Source organism: Zonotrichia albicollis, chromosome Z, assembly GCF_047830755.1.
Source record: "Zonotrichia albicollis isolate bZonAlb1 chromosome Z, bZonAlb1.hap1, whole genome shotgun sequence".
Lineage (NCBI taxonomy): Eukaryota > Metazoa > Chordata > Aves > Passeriformes > Passerellidae > Zonotrichia > Zonotrichia albicollis.
In genome coordinates, this window is record NC_133860.1 from 74,278,902 (window position 1) to 74,296,350 (window position 17,449).

General features: G+C 39.3%; 1 protein-coding gene across 4 annotated transcripts in view; it reads right to left on the reverse strand.

The window, feature by feature from the left end:
- PRR16 (proline rich 16) overlaps positions 1 to 17,449 on the reverse strand; it is a 153,404-nt gene that overhangs the window by 37,572 nt on the left and 98,383 nt on the right. The window contains exon 3 of one of the 4 annotated variants that reach the window (XR_003380698.2): positions 2,603 to 2,698. The exons of the other annotated variants lie outside the window; for them this stretch is intronic. The gene's annotated coding sequence lies outside the window, so the exon portion shown is untranslated. The remainder of the gene's footprint in view (positions 1 to 2,602; positions 2,699 to 17,449) is intronic. 4 annotated transcript variants of the gene reach the window in all.

Sequence of the window (17,449 nt, forward strand, 5' to 3'; positions counted from 1 at the left end):
AAAATGTACTTAAAAGCAATGCCCTTTTAAACTATTCCAGGTGACTAACTGAGAGGTGGCATCCAAACCTGAGGAAATCTGCAGTAAATAATGTTCCAGAGCTCAGGGAAGCTTTTTCATTGAAGCGTAAGACATCTAAGGATGACTTACATTGCGGGAATGTTGAGTAATAATTTCAAAGCTGTAATTAAAAACCACCCTATTTGTATAAATGGTTGTACTTTCACTGGTGAAATCTGTCCATTCTGCAGGTGCTGAATTTGGCTATGGGTCTATAACCAACCAGGCTCCACAGTCACAGACTATTTAACAGAGAAAAGCAACAAGCAGAAAACTACTGCAGATGTTACAGGGTTTTCACAATGAAACAGAGCACTAACTGCTCTTTTTGAAGTGCAGTGTGAGATCATAGAACAGAGCAGCAGAGCTATTTGTGGCTTTAAACCTTCAGCAACATTGCCAGCAGATCACCGTGAACGTGAAATATTATCGTGTCACAGATGAGCGCATGGATTTCAAGTTGAAAATACTAGAAAATCAAATCACATTGTTATGTGATTTGTGGTGGATCAATTGCAATTCCATTTTGTTGGACATTCAACTGAAGCATGAAATATTTGGTAAAAATGTGTGAAACTGTGGATTCATTTATCAGCCTCCAGATCAGTCCAATACTTTTACAGATTGCTACATAACAAATTCCAGCAAAACAAAACTTTCCTTACGCCAATTAAATGAAATGCAACAAAAACAATAACACCACCCCCACCAAAACCCAACAAGCAAAACACCAAATCAAATAACAACATTGTGTTTGTAATATTTGCAGCTGATTTGCCATTAGGTTTCAACTAAATCTAAAATATAGAAGCTGTCACTACCTATGAGTATTTGCACTATGAAATCATAAATCCAAAGTAAAAAAGGAAACACTAATACTTCCTATTCTTCAAGAGGTAACTTTGGGGTAAAAATAAATTAGTGAATGGTATCCCAAGAATGAATTTCTAGGGTAAAAATTTTTATATCTGCAAAACCAGTATGATGATTTTGTTATCTTTGAAGCAAACAATGGCAACAGAATGTGCCTATACTGAATGAAATTTGATATATACTGCCCAAATGAAATTTGATATATACTGTCCTATTTGTAGTACGGAAAATGCTTGGAATTTTTAGAAGTGTTGATTGATTGAAAAGATAAAATTAATGGTATGCAATTTTGAGCAATTAAAGCATAAAGGGATAGAATAACAATTGAAAATGATCAAAATCTTTGAGGCCTTCAAAACTCTTACAGGTGAGAAAGACCAAGTGAGGACCACCTTCCCAATGCAACTGGGACTTCAGTATCATCACAAAAAGAATATCACAGAGTTGATGCACACTCATCTGGCATTTTTGGCATTATTTAATCTAAAAGGGGAAAAAGCAGGAGGATTTTATTTCCAGTACTTTCAGAGCTTTGTAAGATTCAAGTCATACATCCTGTTTCTCTGAATGTTTCAATGACCAAAACTGCACTTTTCCTGGTCTAATGAAAATCAGAAATATCAGTTCAGCTAAATTACACCTTTGGTTATCTGGTATATGTCGTTTGGCACTTAGACCAGTCCTGGAAGTGGCTTTCAAACCTAGTGCAAGTCTAAACATCAAAGCAGACTAGTAGTTCCAGTTAAGCTCATATAATGTGCTCCTTCTACTAAAGAGTTTTCAAACTATCATGGAATTGTCCAGGTTTCATTTTACCTGGGATTTCTACTGCTAACTAATGCACAGATCTGTGACTATGTATGAACCTCAGAATCCATATTATGTTTTTATGCAACTGGTGAGTGCCACCAGAAAGAATCCTTGAATCAAAGCCTCAAGCTGAAGTTTTTATCTCTACACTAGATATATGACTTTTTTGAGTGCTTACCTTTGTGCTAAATTATTATAGTGTGATTTAAATGGCAAAAGACTTGGATAAAGCAAGTACTTTTTAAAGTCTAATCAGAATTACTATCTGGGAAAAATCACTTCATGTCTTCTTACTGCAGGCAGTTCCAGGTACAAGGCCTGGAATACATCCAATGGCCACCTGATGATCTCTGTTAGTAAGTATCAGTATTAAATACATTATTTACTGCAGCCATTGGTAAGAGCTTCCTAGAAGTAATCCTCTAGGTAAGTCTCCTAGCAGCAGAGGCTTGTTCTGCCTCAGTACACTGTGTAAACAGCTAGCTTCTCTGAAGTTCTGTGAAAACAGTCTTTTTCAATCTGGAGTTATGAAAAGTACCTATAAAATTACTTCCATAACTTTAATCACCTGGCACATGCTGAATGAGGCAAGCAAGTGCTGTGAAGCAGGCCCTCATCAGCCTCAGGAGCTTCAAACAAGGCCAAGTGCAGGGGGGTTCTGCACCTGAGCTGGGGCAACCCTTGGCATCAACACAGCCTGGGGAGTGAACAGAGGGAGAACAGACCTGCCAAGAGATATTTTGGGTGCTGGTGGATGAGAGGTGAGACAGATGCTGCCCAGAAAGCCAATTATCCTGGGCTGCACCCAAGGCAGGGTGAGGGAGGGGATTCTACCAGCACAGGAAAGACATGGACCTACCTGTCAGAGTGAGTCCAGAGGAGGGACACAGAAGTTGTTGGAGGGCTGGAGAATCTCTCCTATGAAGAAAGCCTGAGAGATTAGGGATTGTTCAGCCTGGACGGAAGAGTAAAGGGAGACTTCATTGCAGCATTTCAATACTTTAAAAGGGGGCTTACAAAAACAAATGGGGACAGACTTTTTAATATGGCCTGCATTTGTGAGGAGTAATGGTTTTAAACAAAAAGACCATAGATTCAGGCTATATATAAGGAAGCATTTTTTATGATGAGGGTAGTGAAAAAATGGAACAACTATTTGAGCAATCAGACGTAGCTGAATCCACTCCTGCTCATGGCAGGGGCTTGGAATAGATGATCTTTAAAGGTTCCTTCTAGCCCAAACCATTCTATGGTTTGATAATATGACTGATACACTGCAAAGTATTAAGAGACAGATCCAACGTGTTCCAATATTGCCATTTTACATTTTAACGTGGTAGTGAGTAGCAGAATAAATGTTCGGGACATTAGACATCACCTGCACAGATTGTTTTAGTTGAAGCATTAAGATATGCCAATCTCTCTTTTCCTTCTTCTTGTCCCTTTGTGTTTTTCATCAACTGCCTTGCCCAGTAGCTACTACATAAATGTATGATTCTAAAAATTCTTTCTGACGTCTGTTTCCAATTCATCTTTGTTTGTGCCCTTTTCAAGCTCCATATCCTATCATCAGTACATTGGGCTCAATTCACCCCTGATGCAATAACCTAGGCACTGGCTCTAGGGATGGTTTTAGTCTTGTCTATTCAGAGGGTTAATTTCTGTCTAAGCTAGTTAAAATGATATTTCAATGCAACTCCCTTTTAACTGTCATGTTCTATATAAAATGCATCTGTACTTCTGTAATTTCATTTACTCCCAGGACCACTTCTATGGCTTTTATAAAATGTTATCTACTTCATGCTGCATTTCTTCTATTTGAAATCCCAGCAATGCTCTTAGCTTTCTTGTGGTTATGTTAGTCATAAAAGTTCAAAAGAAAACTTCCTGTTTAGTCAAAGGACTTCCAGGCATTATGAGAATTAAAAAAATAAATAAATAAATAGCACACACACTAAGATACAGAACTAAAGCAAATTACCTTTCCCCATTCCTTGCATATTCATTAGAAAACCAACGAATGTTAAATGTTTTATCATTTCATGTCACATGCCTTTCAGGAAAGAAATTTTGTGAAGAGATCACTTAGACATTACCTTGAAACCTAATCTGAGATGGGATGCCAGCCGGTGATGAGGAAATTAGAATATTTTCTTGGTTAGCTTGTTATTCCTGCATTCTTCTTTCATTCTTTTTTCCTCACCTCTACTTTACCCTCTGCTTTCCATTTCAGTGTGGTCATTCCTTCACTGCCTCTTAATCATTTTTATCCATCTTCTCCAAAGTTCTCCCCTTTTCAGCCCTGCAATAGCACGGCTGGCTTTGACGATGGCATTTGGCCATGTAATGCTGTTTCTGAGCTGTAAATTAAGGTTTGGGCCTTTGGAGGGGGGGGAGTAGGTAATAGCTTCCTATTGCTCTCCACAGTACTTGCTGCAATCAGCAGCCCCTTAACAAATGTAACCCTCAACAATGCCCAGGTTCCAACATCTGACGCTTAATAACCTTTGACAGGTATTAAAGAGACTCAAATCATAACTACCCAATAGAATTTTATGTCTTAAAAAGGGCAAGAAATAACAGCATAAGCTTGCAGTTGTTTGCTACAACACCGTTATGTACAGATATGCATACAGAAAAATGCTTATAAATGTTTTTAAATTTTTCATGTTTGAAACAGTAGTAAGCTGCTCCATTCAAGTTGGGCTTTGGCTTTTTAAAATAAATTATTAAAGCATCATTCTAAAATTATGTGCCCAGAAAGAAGTTTCATATTTTGAAAGCTTGACTAGAGGAACATTTTTTCTAGTTTTTTTTCGCTGTTCTTGTTAGCAACACTTAAATATTTGCTTCCATACAAATATGGGCATGCCATAATAACTGACAGAAATAAAACAGTTATAAAATTTTAACACTAAACCAAAATACTTGCTACTGACTGTGTTGAAAAAGCTTCTAATGCAAAATGAATGTGGCACCTGTATAGTTTGGACAGCCAAAAAGTTCTCTGACAGTAAGGAGAAAGGATGAAAAGTGAGTATGTAAAATTTCTGGGTTCTGATACCTCATGTCACTTTAAGCTCTTGGGTTTGGAAAATCATTGATAAGTAATGAGAAACGACCAAAACCCTTCTCCAAAGGAAAGAGGCCAAACAAACTTTTCGCTGTTGTGCATCATAAGAAACAGATGGTAAGCGATAAACAAGTTACCACAATAAACTGGACCCATACCAAGGAACTAGGGAGTAAAGTGAGCCACTAAATCCCATGTCCTGTGGCACATATTCTGTTCACCCATTATGTGCACTAGATTTCTTTCCCTTTAACTTCCTCTAGAAATAAGTCAGGGAAAATTCTTCTAATCATCCTTGCCCTGCACTCTTCATCCTCTCTTTACACTTCACTGCTGCCTGCCTTTAGGTGGATTCAATTTGCCCAGAAATTAATTCTTCTGGGTTCCTGCTGTAACTTATTACCAGTCGTCAAAAAAACAAAAAAATAAAAAAAGGATGTGAGGAAGATTAAGTCTACAATGGTTAGCTACATTAACATTATAACATTGTTTATAAATGAAATTTGCACTGTAGTATTTGCTCTATCCTACAGCAATCACATTAGATTGCAACCAAAAATCATGTGTTCTGCCTGCCTATATTCATAGCAATTTGTAAGGTTCCTCTGAAGATGCATAAAACTGACCTCAGATCCCTTATTTAGAAAAGGAAAAGGCAGATCTGGTTCTATCACAGGTAAGAGATTATACAGTATATAATTTCATAATCAAACAGAAGTTTTCTGAAAAATTAGTTTCTGTGCTGGGATCCTATTTAGTCCTTTCAACATAAAAGAAATTGGAATTGTTCTTTTAACACAGAATAAAATAAACGTGAAATTGAAATGTGAAGAAAATTTTCCTTTGATTTTGTTCATGTAATGCATTATGAAAAAAGACCACAGCATGTGCGACTGCCTTCAAGCTTCAAGCTGTGGATACATTAGAGAGCTTGGGCCATGAGAAGAAAAGCCAGGTACACAAGGCAGGCCAGCCCCTTCCAATTTCCTTGTTGTACCAAGCCATAAAGAGGGCATCAGTCTCATGTTAATTAGAGTGCCCTTTTTTGCCATCATACAAGAACCTAAGCAAGTCTCAGGGGGAAGAAATGCTGAACATGCATTGCACTCCAGCTGCTGTGACTTTCACCTGGGCCAGGCCTGGGCACCAGATCAGCTCCACCAAGGCAGTGCCAGGCTCTCGAACATGAATCACTTGGCAGGTTGACCTCACCTGTGTGCCCAGCTCACCAGGTGCCCACCAAGCCAATTCACTGCCCTTGTCCTCAAGTGCATGAGGGGACAAAATACCACAAAATGTTAATGGCATAAAGAGGTGAGGACCGGGAGATACTTCATCAGTTACCATCACAGGCTCAAAATTGAAAAAATTTTGAGACTTGAAATTGAAAAATTTTTCAGACTTGAAAAATTTGACTACTGCCAGTCAAAGGCCAGAGTGGACTAATGGAAAATAAGAATAATACATTATCACAGACATGCACCAACATTGTGGACAGCTCAGCTTTGGTCAGCAGCAGATCCACCTTTGAGAAAATGGCTTTGTCTGATGTGGGGAAAACTTTTGGCATCTTTTCATAGATGTCATCCCCACAGCCCCACCCCTCCACCATGTAAACTGGTCATATGCAGTTATCCAGCCCATCTAAATTTGGGACCCTAGGAAATCTGCTAGTTCCCTATTCCAAGTCTGTACCAAATAGTACAAATCCCTGGCAAAAGCAAATTGGTCCTTAATTTGGCTTCTACTTCCATGCACCAGTTTCTATAAAAGGAAAATGTAGGACAGGTCATAGGTCAGAGTTGACCATGTGTTTTTGTATCCACACAATGATGTGACTATCTTCTACCACACAGAAAAGACTCACAAGGTAAATTAATGAAAAAACAAATCATACAATTCCAGAATGGTTTGTGTTGTAAGGGACCTCACAGATTATCTACTTCTAAGTCCCCTGCCATGGCAGGGACACCTCCTACTAGACCAGGTTGCTCAGAGCCCCGTGCAACTTGGTCTTGAACACTTCTGAAAATGGGGCATCCACAACTTCTCTGGAAACCTGTTCCAGTGCCTCACCAACCTCACAGTAAAGAATTTCTTCCTAATATCTAATTTAAACCTACTATCCTTCACTCTGAAGCCACTCCCTTTTGTCATGGAATAAATCTTTCTCCAGGTTTCTTATAGCCTCCTGTCAGGTACAGTAAGGTTGGCATTACGTCATCTCAAAGCCTGCTTTTCTCCAAGCTAAACAATCCCAATTCTCTCAGTCTTTCCTCTTAGGAGAGGTGCTCCATCCTATTAATCACCTTGGTGATTAATCCACCCTGTTCTGGACTTACTCCAATAGGTCAGTTTCTGTGCTGGGCACCCCAGAGCTGGATGCAGGGTTCCAGGTGGGGTCAGAGCAGAGCAGAGGGGCAGAATCCCCTCCTCACCCTGCTTTGGTTGCAGGACATGTTTGGTTTTGTGGGCTGTGAGTGCCCATGGCTGGGTCATGTCCAGCCCCTCACCCACCAGCACCCCCAAGCCCTTCTGGGCACAGCTGCTCTTGTCCCTCCATCCCCCAGCCTGGAGTGATAACAGAGATTGTCCCAGTCCAGGTGCAGCACCTTGCACTTGGCCTTGTTAAATCTCATGACATTCCCATAGGTCCACTACTCAAGCTTGTCCATCCCTCTGGATGGCATCCCATCATTCAGGAGTGTCACTGCACCCCTCAGCTTGGTGTCATCTGCAAATTTGGTGAGGGTGCACTCGATCCTTTTGTCTGTGTCATTGATATTAAGTAATAGTGGTCCCAGTACAGCCCCCTGAGGGCACCACTTGCCACTGACATCCTCTGGGACTCTGAGCCATTGGCCACCACCCTCTGGATGCGACCATCCAACACATCCTTGTCCGTCTAACAGCTGACCTGCAGAACCCACACCTGTCCAGTTCAGAGAGGAGGATATTATGGGGGCCATGTCAAGGCCTTACTAAGCCCAGGAAAACGACACCTGCAGCCTTTCCCTCAGGCACTGATGCAGCCACTCCATCCCAAAGGCCACCAGGCTGGTCGGGCAGGACTCACCCTTGGCGCAGCTGCCCTGGCTCCCTGTGCTCCATGTGCCTTAGCAGAGCTTCTGGAAGATCCATGTCCTGGGGTCTTCCCAGGCATGGAGGGGACACTGACAGGTTGGTGCTTCCCAGGGTCCTCCTTTATACCCTCATTAGTGATGGGTACAGCAACCATTTTTCCTGTCACCTGGGACTTCACCTGTTTGCTATGAATTTCTTAATATCAAGAGTGTCTTGGCAATGCCATCAGACAATTGCCTTGAGACTCTGGAATGCATCTAATTGGGTCCCAGAGATTTAAATACATTTAGTTTGTTCAAGTGGTCAATAACCGGGTCTTCACTTAGAGTGGGAGGGACTTTGTTCTCCCAATCCCCATCCTTATGTCCATCCAGTCAAGACTTGTGGGAAGAGGGGTTGCCAGTGAAGACAGAGGCAAAAAACTTGTTTTCTTCCTCATGAAGAACAGATGTACAGTTCATAGTTTTTCCAATGAATATAGATGAAGCAGAGTTTGTCTTACCCAACAATTTCCTGTTAAACAGAAAGCTAATACCATAGCTTTCTGCTCTTAATAATTAATAATACATACCTTTTTTCCTAGAATCTTATGGCACTGTGATTAAGCTCCCTGCTTTGTGTTTCCGACATTTAAAGCTTCCACTCATAGATCAAATTTTCCTTGAAAACACACCACCAAGCACAGGTGCTGAAAGCTCATGAAATATTCATTTAAACACAATTTAAAAGATTCACTGCATGTCTGAGAGACAAATAATTAATGTCCTGTACGCATGGTTAATGAGTGACAGCAAAAGAAAATTGTTAAAAATGAACTGGTACATACAATACTTTTCTAATGGTTTTCCTGCATCAGTCTGTGAATTCAGACAAGATCAACAGTGAAGAATGCTATACTGGCCATCCTCTTTCTAGAAATCAATTACTTAATTTATTTACAACTTTGCAACTTTATTTCTTATCTTCCTAGCCTTAGAAGAATGACTGAACACCATGTCTTCTTACAGCTGGAGCTGAGTACCAAAAAAAGAAGTGGATGAAAATAAGCAATGTATGTAAAAAATGCATTAGTACTAGAAAATTTAATGTTGAGACCAAGGCTTATATGTAGTTACTACTCTTCTGCAAGACTTTCCTTGTTTAATTTTTCTTTTACCTAAATAATACAATTCAGGCTTTAAATACTTTTTCCCACTTGATACTTACTCTTAAGTCTGCGTGTGATCAGAATCAATCTCAGATTATACCAAAGATATAAACTACTTGGAACAAAGTTCTCTGTTTTCTGCACTTTTGCACTGACCACTGGCATAATTGGTCTGCCTATCACTGTGACAAGGTCAAACCTTAATGACAATAAACCAAAATAGATGTATTTTAAGACTTCTAACAAGACAAAGTCAGTGTTGGCTGATGGCTTTCAGATGTAGACACTGCTCATTTTTTTAAAATTATTTTCTCATGTCTTCTGGCCACAAAGACATGATAACCTTATCATGCAAATAAATAACAATTTGCTCAACAAATTGTAACAAAAGATTTTGTTAATTAGAACAATGTATTGTACTAGCATAAAATGAGGACTACTTCAGTATTTACAGCTCTTTTGTAAGTCTTGGCAAACCCCAAGTTTAACTTGTTTTCAAATAGCACAGCTGGTCTCCAAGCAGTGTCCAACAACAAGTCTGTGACTTAAACATGATCTCAAAATACTACTCTTGTACTTAAAAATCAGGTAATGACAGGAAAAAAAACCATCAGTCTCTAAAGTATTCAGGATAATATTCCGTTGTATACACAGATTCCAAATATATATGAATTACAAATTATGTATTATCATAGCTGTACCTCCTCATTTCTTCAGTAGGTGTGATTACTGGAAGTGTTAAAGACATCTATCAAACAATGATTACTTCATCAGTAACATATTATGACTGAGCTTACAAAATTATTTTAAATACATTAATAACAGTTCTGCATTTATCATTAAAAAATATTTTGGGTTATGAAAACAAGTGCACCACAAAGATGCGGCCTACTGCCTTACCCAAGCTTTCCTTGGAGACTCATAACCGGTGCTACGAATCAGTCACTAGGTCAGTGCAGGTACATACACATGACATTCTACATAAGCTGTTGGAGGAGTCTCACAAGTTCTTTTTGTAAACCTTGAACTCTTTTTGTCAGAACTCGTGAGAGCCCTGAATCTTTACCAGATGAGTCTCTTTTCCATCCTGTTCACTAATTATTGATATGTGTTTCTCGAAATTCTACCAAATTTATTTTTCTGTAAATTGTTATTTTAATGTTTTTTGTATGTCAGTTTTTCACTAACTACTATTTAAATTGTCAGAGTTCCTCAGAAGGTGAAAATATAAGCATTAATAATGTATTTAAAAATGCTAAAATGTGTTGTGTTTTATAAAACAAATTTTTTTTTCTTTCTCTTCTTTCCTTTTTTTTTCCTGGCTGATTGGTTGGGTTTTGTGGGTTTCTGTTTTGTTTTGCCTTTTTGGGGTTTTTTGTTTTGTTTTGGTTTGCTTTGGGGGTTTTTTGGTTTTGTTTTTGAAAGAACACAAAAAGGACGACTAAAAAGAGAAAAGAAAAATAAGAAGACACAACTTCCATGTCATACTTGCTTGGACAAAAAATAAAAAAAATCTCCCCAGAAATAAAAGAAGCCCTTAGCAGAAAAAAAGCTTGACTACTATCTTACTAATGCAAATGAGAGTGGTGTTTCTTCCTGTTGTAAAAAATCCATCTGTGTTTCATTCATATCTTCAAGGATTATACTTTAGAAAATAAACGTCCACCAGAAGCTCTTCTTTATGTATTTCATACACATTTATAATATATTTCTGCACAACTTGTTGCAAAAATATATTATAAATGCCTCAGAAATAGGATGCTTGATTTCCTTTATTCTTATAAAAAGCTCTATTTTACTAGAAGGATTCATTACATCACAAAACAACTCAAAATCGTATTTTGATTATACCTTGTACTTAGTTATTTTGGTGAAGCCCAACAACATATTTGAAATATTTCTAGATGTGTATACATGAAAACATTTCCCCTGCATTCTTTTCACACTTTGTAGAAACAAGACAGTTCAAGGAAAAGCCCACATCTCTGTGACAAGGCTGATCCTTTTTCCACTCTCTTTCTGAGAAGGTGAGTCTGACTGACTCACCAATTTTGGGGGTGAACATTGCTTCACACAGCCTGGGCCACTCAACTGGTTCACTGCTACACTGCAAAAATGTTTGTGGTGGACTTACAGGAATATATATATATATATATATGTATATATACATATAAATAAATACATATTTTATTTATTCATATTTATTTATATTTAAATATAATATATATAGGATGTAGGAAAGATCAGCAAACGTGAGTTGGGAAGTTTTTCCCAGAAACAGATCAGGGTTAAATAAAGTTGCATCAGCACTGGAATTTTAAGAGTTGGTTTATGGTTGCATCTATTGACCGATCCTGGGATCGATAACTGCGCAGCTGAGAAGCACTTTGGCTGCCAAAGGATTTGTCTTTACAGTTGATCTAGAGTATGCTGTTCTGCTGAAGAATTTCCACACAGATATAGAAAGATGGTTTGTCCTGAAATCGTTATTCTGGACTCTAGAGAAGCACTTCCATATATTCATATTTATATCCATAAAAGCCATCCAACACATTCCTTTCAAGTCACCATGTAAGTAGAAGCAATTCATTAACACTCTGAACAATTTGTACTGAGTTGTGCCTGTCTATAAAAAATAAAGTTTGACATTTTAATTTTTTCATTGCTTCTGGCATGCTTAACTGATTCTTTTCATCTCTCCTCTCTGTCAAGTACAAAACTGCACCTGCTGGCTACATCAGAAAAGTATATTTTTCATCTGTCTTTTAATGAAAGGTGTATCAGTTCTTTTAATGGCTAACAGTGAGCATTAGAGTAAATTACTTTGCCTTCCTGCTTACGACTGTAGTATTTTCCTTAGACTTAGTGTGTCCCCTTTTTAGAGAAATGCAGAATTAATTCAAAGACTTCATACTGTGGATTACTGACTACTTTTCCAAATAAATTCTTCTCACTGTGAAGGATTTTGATCTTATTTCTAGTTGGATTTTATTAACTCAGACAACAATACCTGTTTTTTTGCAATATTAATGGGTCCTCTGCTTTCAGAAACAGAATTAATTAATTAATGAATTAATGAATAAGCTCCCTCTAAACATTTAATCATTTAAGTTAAAGCCAATAATACCCAGAAATTTTAAACTTTTAATATGAAATTTCCTTTTCGGAATTTCTAATTTGCACTTTTTCTGAAGATCAGTTATAAGGAAAAGATATTTTCCAGTAACAGCTCACTAGATCTTGGCACTCTTAGTCACTGCTTGGGAGGGGGCTGACCCTGGCTGGATGAAAGCCCATGAAAGATGTTCTTTTACTCCCTATCCTCAGCTGGACAGGGTAGAAAAAATATAACAAAAGTCTCAAGAGTAGGATCAGGTAAAGGAAGAGACCCCCTCACCAATTACCATAACAGGCAATACAGACTGGATTTGGAGAAATTAATTTATTACCAATCAAATAAGAGTAGGAAAATAACAAATAAAAACAAAATCTTAAATCACCTTGCACTTTTCCCTTCTTCCTGGGTTCAACATCAGCCCTGATTGCTCTACCTCTTCTCCAGGCTAAATAATGCAAAGTCCATCAGTCTTTCCTTGCAGGGATCCTGCTCCCTCTGGTCAGTTTTGAGGCCCTTTTCTGCTCCCATAGGTCCATGTCTTTTCCATTCTGAGGACTCAGAGGCAGGTGCAGTACTCCAGCTGGGGTCCCACCAGCGCAGAGGAGGAGAATCTCTTTCCTTAACCCGCAGGTCACACTTTTGCTGTGACCAGGGTACAGCTGGCTTTCTGGGCTCTGCACACACATCACCAGCTCATGTCCAAACCCTGATCCCTCAGTACCCCCTGAGTCCTCAGCAGGGCAGCTCTTGATCTGTTCATCCTGCAGCCTACGTGGATACTGGGGGCTGACATGACTCAGGTGCAGCATTTTGCACTTGGCTTTATTGAATTTCAAGGGTTTTTCCCATGGGCCCACTTCCCAAACTTGTGCATGTCCCTCTGGATGGCATGGTGTCCTTTGATCCCCATCTGTACATCAAGTTGTTGACCAGTTCCCTCTTACTTGGATGTGACCATCCAAATAATTCCTACTCCACTGAATAGTCTATCCATATCTCTCCAATTCAAAAGAAGGATGTTGGAGACAACTCAAATGCCCTACAGGAGTCAGACAGATAATGTCTGCAGCCCTTCCCCTGCCCACTGATGCAGTCTCTGCACTGTAAAAGATCACAAGTTGATCAGCGTCAAATCACCCTCCTGTCTTCCATGTGCATTCTAGGAGGATTTGTTCCATGACCTTCCCAGGCACTGAGGTGAGACTGAATGCTGGTAGAACCCAGGCTTCTCCTTTCTACTCTTTTTTAAGATGGGTTGGTTCAATGCTTCCCTTTTTCCTGTCACCTGGGACCTCCCCTGAGTGCCACAACTTTTTGAGACTCATGGAGAATGGGCTGGCAACTGCAGCAGCCAATTCCCGCAGTACTCTGGGATGCATCCCATTGAATCCCATAGACTTAGATACATTCAGGTTCTTCCGGTGCTCATAGAGCTGATCCTTGTTTCCAGTGGGATAGACTTAGCTTCCATCCATCTGAGAATGGGAAGAGAGGCGGCCATTGACTGAAGTGAAAAAGTTCAGTGCCTCAGCTTTCTCCTTGCCTGCTGTTGCCAGTTTGCCAGTTTGTGTTCATCAGGGGCTGTATACTTTCTTTGACCTTCCTTTTCTGTCTGATTAACCTATTGTCCTTATTATTCTTTGTATCCCCTGCCAAGTTCAGCTCCCTGCCTTGGTCTTCCTCATCTCACACCTACAGAACTAGGCAACCTCTCCCTAAAATCTTCCCAGGATATCTGCCTCCGCTTCCATTATCTCTGCATTTCCATATTTCCTTTTTGCTTAACCAGCAGTTTTTGATTAATCTATGCTGACTCTTCTCTGCTTTCCAGTTATTCTAAATGTGGGGATGTGCTCCATGGACAGACCTTACAGTCCTGTTCTGCTCCCCTGTCCCAGTTTCTTAGGTTTCTTGGTTAAGTTCTCAAAGAGCTGAAATGTTACTTTCCTAAAATTCAAGGTGCTGACTTCACTCTTCTCCTGACTGATGATTTGCACTGAATTCCCATCCAACTTGCCTCACCTTCACAGTTGTCCTTATACAATACGATATGAGGCCCTGGAATCTAGGGACCAGGGAAACTGGGGACTGAAGTTCCTCTGGGATGGACAGGTTGCCTAAGGCAGGGAAGCCCAACCCCACATCATGAGTTCCTGAATTAAATAACAAGAAGTGCAGTAGTCACTGGTGACTCCCTTTTGAAAGGAATGGAGGGCCCAATATGCTGACTAGACCCACACCACAGGGAGTGTGTTGCTTCCCTGAGGCCCATGTAAGAGCCATCATCAAGAAAAAACCCAGCCTGGGGTGGCCCACTGATTATCAGCCTCTACTGGCTTTTCAGGTAGGCAGCAATGAAATATCATCAAGGGCTTCAGAGAGTCAATCAGGTCCTCGAGAAAACTGGTCAAAGGATCTGGAGTACCAGTTCTGTTCTCTCTGTCCTCCCCTTTGCAGGAAATAAGGGAAAGAAACAGGAAAATCATGAAGAAAAATACCTGGCTTAGAGACTGGTGTGACCAGGAGACTTTTGGGGGTTTTGATCACAGGTCAGTTTATACAACACCAGGACTACTGTCAACAAATAGGGAAAAAGGATCTTAGCTCAGGAGTTACCAAGATGTGTTGAGAGAGATTTAAACTCCATTTGAAGGGATATAGGGACCTAGACAATCTTTTAATTCCAGTACATGACTGTATCATCATATCATCCAAATCATCACTGTATTTGCAAAGGAAAAAAACTAAAATATCCTGCAGGCGTTAGAGATTTATACAAAAAGACACTATCATAATGTTCTGGTTTTCACATGCTAATTTGTCCAAGAAGGAGACCAACACACACAACTTTTACTCAGGAAAATCAGTACTGAACTGGAAAGGAAATAAGCACTTCTGTGAGAATTTCTGTCACTGACTGGCTTTTTCCTTACCACTTAATGTAATTATTATATTAAACTCATAATTCAAGATTTTCAAGTAATGTTAAGAATGCTACATAAAGAAAAACAAGCTCTCATATTGATGTTGCTATCATTATGTAAGCACACTGAGGAATATACTTAAAACACATTGGTTGAAAGTGTTTTTTTCATAATTTGCCTATTCTTTCCCCTTCTTATGTAATTTTTCCCATTATTGCTGGCAAGATTGCATGAAAAGTTATTCAAAGTATCAGGCAATCAAAATCTAGAGACAGCTGTGATATCAGACAGCTCTTTCAAAAATATTTTTTTCATGAATATAATTTACAAGCAACAATGAGATAGACTGGACTAAGTTCCTTAAAGAATTGTAGTATACACATCCAATATTTCAGAAAATAAAGAAAAAACCTCTTGCCATGAGGAGAAGATGCAGCAATTCCTGGACCTTCCTGCAGTATTCATCTTTCCCAAGAAAGGCAGCAGAATGATTCTGGTTTTATTCATTCCACAAAGTACTGCTCTTGGCTAGCTATCAGGCGCAATTTATGTTCTACTTTTTTCTCAGCTACCTATAAAAACTATTTTCATGCAACAAAAGATACACAGCCCTTCAATAACAAACCAAATCCCTCAAAGTATGAAAACTTTTACTCCACCTTCATCGTAACTGCATGATGATCTTCATCTTATTTGTACAACCTGACAAGAGAACGATTACCTCAAAAGTAAGAAAACCCCTCCTTCAAAATTTCTAAAGATTTAGCATTACAAAAGACCGAGAACTTAAATACCAGCCATGCTTCACCACCGAAACAATACAGCTCAGCTGATGAACACGGAGCAGGTGCAATTTCTTAACACAACTCTCCCACGTGCAGCAACAAGAGCATTGCCATTCACTAAACACACGAGGGCTCGGAGGACAGGAGCAGACTGCTCAGCGCTGGCTGACTCCAGCACGGGCCTCTCGCCTGCAGCAGGATGCACGGTCAGGTCCATCCATCCCAGCAGCTCCAGGCTCAGCCAACAGGAGAGCTCTCTGACCAGCACGAGTTAAGAGACGTGTCAAGCATCCAGGATCAGAAATGAAAGTCAGCTTGCTTGTGCTCCCCAGAGCTATCCCAAGATGGATTTCTACAATCCCTTTCCAAAATTATGACTGGTGGAGAAACTTTCTCTGTTGGACTATTAGCCACCATAAAACAGGTGATTGAGATAAAATCCCTGCTACTTTTTGCCAACTAAATCCCATCAACATGTAACTGTTACCAAAGATGAGGCTGTACTGCAGCTTGCAAGCATTGCTCCACAGGATACTGACCCAGTAACACCAGGGCTGCTGACGATGCTGGTGCTGCTGTTGCTTCAGTTGAGGTCTGTGCCACAGAAACTTCAGGCTGCAGCATGTAGATATTACATGAGATAGATCACAAATATCCCTACAAAATATGTGTTTATGTAACAGATACCAAATATTTTTTTCAGATTGAGTATTCTAGCAATTGTTCTTAGCAAGGTTAACCACGTACATTTCTACCACATGCCTTTGTGCACACCTCACTTGCAAGACCTTTCTGCACCTGTGAGCATTATGCCTTCAATATGATTACTAGTTTGAGCAGTGGATATTTTGCTTCTAAACACACATATTGCCCCTGAAAAAGCATGGCTCACAGCACATAGACAGGGGTGTGAGAAATGCTGCCTGTGCAAAAATATGTGCCCAGTACTCATGCCTACTTTAAGACTGCATCAGACAAGTGACACAACAGCCACAGTATGATTTTAAATGAACATGTAAGATTACTGTTTGTGACATTACTGAAAGGAAAGCCATAATTAGAACACGGAAAGAAAGAGATCTGAGCAAACATTCACATAAAATCTCTCTGGAAATTAAAGGAGTCATACTTCTCTCTGCTTCAAAATCAATAAACAAAGTATCTGAAGAAAGCTAATAACGACAGCTGTAGTGTACTTGACTTATATCACACCACATTTTAAATAAGATATTGATTTAATAAAAAAAAAAACCATCAATGACGATTTGGAATTTTTTCTTGTTTTTAAGAAAATTGATGATGCAATGAGAGGTGTAACAACTCAGACAACAAGAGAGAAGGAAGAACAATGACTTTTATCAGGTGGCAGAAAGATACATTATCTTTTTGAAGATTCCTACCTTGCATCCTTCAAAAGAACTGTTACTGGATTTTACTCTCCAAGTTTTCCTTTCTTGCAATGCATCCATGGGTTAACCTTTTTAATGAATGCCATTATTACAAATAAGGTAATTTTCATTTTTTTAATACTAACTTTCCTAAACTTGTTCCCTTCATTAAACTGATAGAATCAAC